An 8,318-nucleotide genomic window follows, 5' to 3' on the forward strand; every position below is an offset into this window, starting at 1 on the left:
CAATCGACCATAGCAAAAGGAGAGGAAGAAAAATTACATTCAACCATTTTCTGTGGTATGAAAAAAATGAAATTGTCTCTTCCCTTCTTGATATTTAGCTTGGAATTCAACCATGCTGAAAATAATGAATATGTTCATCCAAACAAAAAATGAGAAAAATCTTATTCATATGTAGGACTATTTGATTAGTCATATAGAAAAAAAGATAGAAAAAAAAAAGATTGGCAAAGCAAATGAATAAAACATTCCTTACGAACTCTTTGAAGAATCTCATGCTTCGATGTTTAAAAACTTATATTGTGGATAGTGAATAATTTTCGAATGTGTGACCTTACCTCCAACAAGTGAATCAAATCAATGTCACTTTTACAACACTACCTCAAAAATGCTTACACTATACTTCTACAAATCAAATAAGCTTTGCACACTATTTATGATATATGATCTTATTCATTATATTATAAAATTATCTTTTGATTTTATAATAAGAATAAAGTTGTAATTAAATAATTAAAAATTAATTTTATAATTTTAATACATATTATAAAAAGTTTTAAAACAAAAAAGGCTTGAATAAGCTTGCACATTACTTGAGCTAGATAATAATCCTTTTGTCCTATTTTATTTATTTATCTGCTTTGGATGTCTTAAAATTATATTTTTTAGCACTTAAATGATTTTTTATTCTAAATTTATTTTTCATGATTTTTTTTTTACTTTTTATCATTAAAAATATAATACCATGCACGTTATCCGCTCAATAATTTTAGGTATTGTGCTTTATTGTGCCAATAAATTCATATATGTGATGCTTTAATTGTAACTAGCCAGCAGGCCTACACTATGCTGCGGGCTTGTTTTAACTATGAAAATATTACAACTTGCAACTGACTTGGAGCAGGGAATAAATTGGCCAGCAAGGAAGCAGCATCTTCAAAGTGCATTCTCCTTTTACGTCTTTTAATCTTTCGTTTTGTTTTAAAAGATGAAAAAGACAGATGAAGTCTTTAAAGTAAAGTTCATGAAGTTTTAATTAAAAATGATTAAACAAAAATTAAAATAGAAAATCAAAACTGAAAAATTAAAAGATTTTGTTATATAGGAAGATGTTTAGAAGCATGAGCCATACAACAATGTTCCACATTGAAGCAAGTGATAAATCCAAGCTCTTGACCTGTAGGGAAAGCACAGAAATAGAAATTAGCTCCAGGCAAAAAGAGCAAGCAATAATGCCAGAGACGCAACACATCATGCATAGATATACTCATCACTGTAATCTGTGTATTTATTACCTTAATATTTGAGGAGACTAAGGAAGAGGGTGACATATATTTGTCTCTAATAGTATGTAGTTTCATGATAAGGTTCGGTAGGATGGTGGCTAGTCTTGGGATAAAGCTAAACAATCAAATCAATTCATTTTCGACGAAGTTAAGAAGCTGATATTTGCAAACTGAAATGATAAAAACTGTCCGTGACGACAAATAGGAGATTACAAACATAAGTTAGAACATAACATCAAAGATCATCATAAATGTTCCCACCACGCAGCAGCAGGATTTACCTTCATGCTTAAGCTTATTACCCCCCTTTCACATAAAAGTTCTTATTTTTCTTTTTACTTACATTTTATGATTTTAGAGACAGATAACAACTCTAAAGCAAATAAGTAGCCTAAACGCATCCTGGTATGAAATCTTTGACTTCTCAAACCTGAATGTGAGTTTTAATAATTGTCTTTCCAAGTAATGTTGATAGAAAGAATTTCCAAAATGGAATGCCAAATTGCCCACACATAATACCAGCAAGGTCAAATAGAGGATTTGGAACCTGAAAATATACTCCTTTAATAAAAAAATTACAAATTCAAATAGGTTAGTAAAAGAATTTATAAAGAAACTTGAAGGACAACAACCTTTTGATTCAGTACAGCATAATTACCATGAATCACCTTCTAATTTTTTGGATAGCAACATTCATAATACCACCTTTCACTCATGAAGCATATATTTTGACTCCAGCCAATTTAGACAAATTAGCTGTAGCTACTATGATAAGTACTCTATCATACCATTGATCAAAGTTACAATAAAAAATCAAAAGCACAACTAAAACTGTGAAGAAAAGAAAGAAAAAGTTCATAGATTACCGAAGCAAGAACTAAAATTGTGAAAAAGTTCAAGTATTGTGAGTGTGAAAGGAGCCAATATTTTATCTGTTTCAGATGATTGGCTATGTTGCTACCATCTTCCATCGAAGAAGATTCCAATCATTCATGATATCCAATTTGCTACCTGATATGCAAGCTGCCAAAGCATTTAAGTAGAAAAATCAAGATCATAAACCATAATCCATTCTAAAACAAAAAAGAATCAGACTGTAATGGAATACTATTCGTTGTGCCCTTACAACCTGCTCTAGATATGAAGTATGGAGGGAGCTCTCCAAATGCAATTCCAATACCCCATAAGATGGCCTTTAGTTGAACGTAAGGCAATATGCTACTGAGTGGAACTCTTGAGCCTTGTCCTAGTGGGAACATCGGAGGCCACATTCAGTGCAATTTTATTCATCTATGAAGGGCTGGTATTCAGTTGAATTGTATCACATAAAGCACTTTTTAAATCAACACAGCCACACTGCACAGCTTGTATCATAAAAAAGACAGTGTGGGGACGTAAATGCAGCACAAATGTTGAAATATTAAAGGTATAAAATTGATAGTTTATGTTACAAAAAATTGCATATCATGTACAAATTGAGGAAGAAGCAGAAGACCTGCCATTAAGTAACCACTGGATGGCACAAGTAATTTTGGGTCATGCCAGTTAATTCCTTTTCTATAGGCACTTGTTTGACTATGTTCATAGTCATGAACAAAGAACTGAGGATAATTTCTGAGTAAAACAGACAGATTCCTGATCTACTTTTCTTCTAATGGTTCTAGACCAACACTCAACTTTTGAAGATCATTAAGCAAAGAAAGCATTTACTTGTAATAAAACATCATCTATGAACTTTAGTTAAGATGTGATTATTCTAACCTATACTAATAACATTTAGAAAAAAAAAAAAAAGGTTCCATAAACCTGGGGTATTGCAAAAATTAGACATCATAAAGATAAAAGACAAGTTTTCATAGAAAATTCACATAGCCTAGCGTGAATGAACTACTCAATCTTTCCATCTAGAAACCGCCCAAGAAGCCTAGGTCCCTGATCATATGCTTGGACATGCACTCAAAGGTCCTAATCTCACCATCCCTATTGAAAAACATTTCCACACCTTCACCATATATCCAGACTAACACTTTCTGATGAAGCCAGTTTATTTGAAAAACGTCGTTAGTCATAGCTCCCTTCAATAAACTTTTGTTTCAACTGATAGTAACCACATTGCATGCACACTAAAATGAAAATTAGGTTTCTAATATCATCATAAGATACAACATAAAACCAACATACAGTTGAAGAAATTGCAATATGTCATTTCAAGACAAAGCTAGATTTACATATGCAAGCATAAATTGCAGATTACCTCTGCTATATGTTCCACTTGAGCAATCTCTGAAGAACCTTGAGAACATTTGTTGTATATAGAAAGTGTTTTCTTCATGCTGCACAAATGAACAAATGAATAAGACAATATCTTGTTCTACAAAGACATTAGACACATTTTTTCTGTTAGAACATTCAGCCCACTTCAATATTACAGCATGCCTGCACTTAATTCCCTTTTGTTTACCACTCATTACCTGCAATTGCTTTCATTTTGTACAATCTAGAGCTATTTATACCTTAAACTCCCATTACATAAACCTAGACTTGAACCTAATAAACACACAGAAACAAACTATCCTTAAGAAAATAGAGCATCTCTTATCTCCAATAGTAGAAGTGCCTCCACTATGTCACTAATCTATGATCACTGGGCTAACATATAGACACTGACGTAGATTAACATGTCGCTTAATTGGAAACACTTCAGAGACTAATACTTCAAAGATAGTACCATCCAAAAAATAAAATCATTCATTTAGACATCTATTGATACCAAGTTCCCATTAAAATTTTAATGAGAACTTGACTTGGGATATGAAAGGAATATAGCTTTTCAGTTGAGGTAGGTATAATAAACGCAAGCAAACAAATATTTAAGATTTGAAAACAATCCAATCTTTACAAACTCAAACAAAATCTTAGGGTAATAATATAATATGTATCGGCAGAAAATTTTTTGGCTTAAAAAAGCTCAAAAAATGAAAATTTTAAATTTACATGAACAGGTACAATCCAAAAATCCACATGCAACAATCAAGAAACAAAAGGTAACAGACAATTCCAAAAATGTTATTTATTCGTCATATTTTTCTATTACTAAAAAGTTTCTACTGCACTCAATATAAAATATAAATGGACCAAAATTAGCTTTTTTCTTAATAATAATAATAATAATAAGTAAATTTGAATAAGGGAAGAACGGTGGACGGAAGTTCATAACAAAATGAAAGAAAAGACCAGAAAGTCAAAACTATCAACAAATACAATCCAAACGAAAATGCAAACAAAATTTCCCAAAACCCACCTAATCCCACTAAAGTTCATAATGGATGGCCTCATAGAAAATAAAGAAAAATATCCTAAAAGATGAATATTGCCCTTAGCCTCTTTCATTAAAAAGAAAAGGCCAATTAAGCTTAAGGAGGATAAATAGTAAATTCTCAGATATAATCAACCAAAAAAAATGCTCATGCAATGATTAAAAGAATTCAAAAAATTAATTTTTTTTTTGGAAAATAAAAAGTTGTGCATTGCATACCTAGAGCTGGAAAACTTAAAGAGCTAGCCAGTATTGTAAAAAATGATGACAGTAACCTCAGCATCACAGAGAATGGCGAGTTGCTTAGCCTCCTTAAGCAAACCAGCACGCCTCTTGGAGAATGTGACTTGCCTACTATTAGCATTCTCTATTCTCTTTATCTCTATTTTCCCCCACCCATTTTTCTCTGCTCCTCTCAAAAAACCCAGGAAAACAAGAATATGGTTCTTTCCATTCAATCTTTAGAACAAATTAAAGACCAACAATTTTTTCCATTGATTATAAATTTTGCTTTGTTTATAAAGAGGAAAGAGCTTGATTTGGAAAAGACTGGGAAAAAAATTTGTTAAAATTAGAGATTGGGAAGATAAAAATGGGAGGCGTTTCTAAGTTGTTCTCCTTTCTTTTTTCCGTCAGGAAGGTTCCTCTCTCAAATCATACAGTGTCCGCCCAACACATCCTTCACGTCATCATTATTATTATTTTTTTACATTGATGAGTTGTCCAGCAAAATAGAGGCAAAGGGATAGATTTTATTATATGTATAGATGTATGGATTTAATTCTATAAGTATTCTTATAATATATGCATTCACGGGCAACAAATATACATTTACATAACTTAGTTGTTGAAAATAAAAGTAAAAGTGACAATTATTTATTCTACAGCGTTACCACTATTTTAGTTTTTTATTTTCACTTGATTTTTAAACCATTATTTTAGGTTTTTATTTTCACTTGATTTTTAAACCTATGAAATTTATTTAATCCTTGAACCCTAAATCTTTTAAAGTAAATGATTATTTTTAAATAATAAATATCTTTACATTTTAAATAATCCATTGTTTAATTAATTATTTAAAAGTATTTTTTCTCTTTTTTTTATTCTTTCTCTCTTTTTCAATTTTCAAATTTTTTGATATTTCTCTTTTTCATTTGAATTTTTTTCTCTTTCTTTTTTTTTTATGGAGAGGAACTAATTTATTTTTGGAACAATAATTTTTTTTGGAAAATATCTTTTTCAATATTTAAAAAAATAGCCCTTAATTAAATAATACTAATTAGAATACTTCATTATAATATCATTGAAATAATTTTAAATAATAAAATTTTATTAACTTATTAATATTAATTTAATTAATTAAATAATATTAATAATAATTGAATTTATATTAATATCATAATATTTAATTATTAAATAAAAATAATATTTTGAATTATATTTATAACAAAAAATTATAAACTTAAGTCATATTTGGTATACAAAATTATGATAGATTAGGATAAGATAATATTATAAATAAGATTAGATTAAATAATATCATCCCATCTTATATTTAATGTGTACAATGATTAAAATAAGATAATTTATTTATTGGTTAAATTATCCTTCCTCAAAGTTTATACAATTTAAATTATTGATATAATTTTTAAAGGTATAATAGGACATATAAGTTTAATCTCAATGATTAGAAATAATTCTTTCCACTCTGAGAGAATTGAATCATCTTAAGCCATGAGGATGATAATCCTCCTTATAATCTTAACCTTTTCAATTAGATATAAACCAAACATACTATAAATAATTATCATACTATTCTATTCATTATTTTATGTACCAAATATGACTTTAAGGGATAATAGTAAAATTTTTCACTCTACAAAATTAAGGATTCCATATTTATCATTTTACCTTTTTTTTTAATGTAATCTTGTCTTAAAAAGTGGAAGTTGACCATTAACATTGATGACATGTCATTTGTTAAAAATAAAAAAGAAAAATTGATCCGATGGATTAAATTAAAAATTAGTGACATTTTAAACAAGAAAGCAAAATGAATACATTTTTTTATATATTTTTACGTTTAAAATAGTTTTTGTTTACAAATATAAGTTTAGTTAAAATATAAGTATATTTACAATTTTTTCAAAAAATAATTATATAGTAAAAATTTAGTGGCTTTGTTGGTTTTTTTTTTTTTTTTTTTTAAGAAAAGAATCCATTTATTTTTATTCTTATTTAACTATTGTATTATCTTTAGTTGGAGTTTCAAAAATTTTTTTTTTTTATTTTTCACAAAATAAAACTATTGAAATAATAGAATTTTTCAATGGAATACTTCCTTTTTGTTTTGATAATGGTATAATTGCATCAAAAATTGAGGTAGAATGATAACATTGTATAAAAAGTTACATGATAAATTTGGAGCTTTCGATATAGTAGAGTATAGTAGAGGGATAAATTTGATTCTATCCCTAAATATGATTCATATTTATTTAAGGAAAATTAGGGCTAGGTGTACTAAAATGCAACATAATAAATGATAAGTGATTTCTTTTATAATAAACTAGATAGAGGTTGGCGTTATGCCATGGGAAGTTAATTTAAATGCATGAGGACAATAAAAGGTTTTTTTTCTTTTTTTAAGCTTTGTATGAGTTGTCTAATGAAGATATAATGTAGACATGACTATCATTGAAAAATAAAGTTGTATTTATATAGTACCTTAAAATTTAGTAAGAAATGCGTAACTAGAAAGTATAAATCAATAGGATAATGGAAAACATAATTTATAAAATATATATGTTCAAAGCTCAATATAAAGGATAAGTTATATAAAACAAATCTATTCCAAGCAAATTTCATTCGCATGAAATTCATAATTAAGAAAAGTCTATATTAAACATAAAGTTCAAAAGCTAATAAAAAGCATAAGTTATACAAAATAAAAATATATTTGTTCAAACATTGATAATAGATTTGGAATATCAAATAAATTAACAACTCTTTGGCTATCCATGCTAGAACCTTCTTGGACAATTTAAACATCCTATGCGTTTCCCAATTCTACATTTCTTTCCTCAAAAGAAAATTTATGAATAGAAATATCATGTGTAAAATCAAATGTTTTGATAGCTTTTTCTCATGGTGCTTTGCTTTAAAAAAATTTAACAGTTGTGATTTTTTATGATTCTTTTTTCCTTTTGCATGAAAACATGTAGATATAAAAAAATTATAAAAGGGAGGTTCAATATTGCATTGCTTTTAAATAAAAAAAAAAGCTGTAAGATTGTTAAAAGTTAAGGCTGCATACAGGTTATTGATCCTCAAATGAAACAGCTAATGGCCATATAGAAACCCCTTTGTAGCACAAGCAAGGTACTTTCTATCAATATTAAATGAACAAATTTATGTGTTAGTTCACAATTGAGCAAACCACTCCTGCTTGTAGTTAACCATGACACTATCAATTCTTAAAAAATAAAAATTTAAGAATTAAAAAAAATAGGAACATACATGGTTCAAAAGATCATCAGGATAGAAATGTATTAACATAATAAAGTCAACCTTGAACAAAGAGAGGAGGTGCAAGAATTGATTAATATTGCTATCAAACAAAAAGTAAGTTAAATTTTTTGAAAGCTCATGAACTAGAACACTACATCCTTGAAGTTTGAAATACTAATTTTTATCAATAAACAAAATAAAAAAAATCCTTC

At 28.1% G+C, this 8,318-nt stretch overlaps 1 long non-coding RNA gene across 3 annotated transcripts; it reads right to left on the minus strand.

Annotated features, from left to right (window-relative positions):
• Positions 1–1,006: 1,006 nt before the first annotated feature.
• LOC111281574 (uncharacterized) lies at positions 1,007–5,328 on the minus strand. 3 transcript variants are annotated; one of them, XR_016342197.1, is made up of 5 exons: positions 4,819–5,319; positions 3,538–3,616; positions 2,413–2,529; positions 1,293–2,306; positions 1,007–1,174 (listed from the first exon to the last, which is right to left on the minus strand). It is a non-coding gene; the product is annotated as an uncharacterized LOC111281574 (long non-coding RNA). The 3 variants fall into 3 exon arrangements; XR_016342196.1 differs by having other exon boundaries at positions 1,007–2,306; positions 2,413–2,583; positions 4,819–5,328; XR_016342195.1 differs by having other exon boundaries at positions 1,007–2,306; positions 4,819–5,317.
• Positions 5,329–8,318: the final 2,990 nt, after the last annotated feature.

Source organism: Durio zibethinus, chromosome 5 (assembly GCF_047325235.1).
Source record: "Durio zibethinus cultivar Kanyao isolate XHJ-2024 chromosome 5, ASM4732523v1, whole genome shotgun sequence".
Lineage (NCBI taxonomy): Eukaryota > Viridiplantae > Streptophyta > Magnoliopsida > Malvales > Malvaceae > Durio > Durio zibethinus.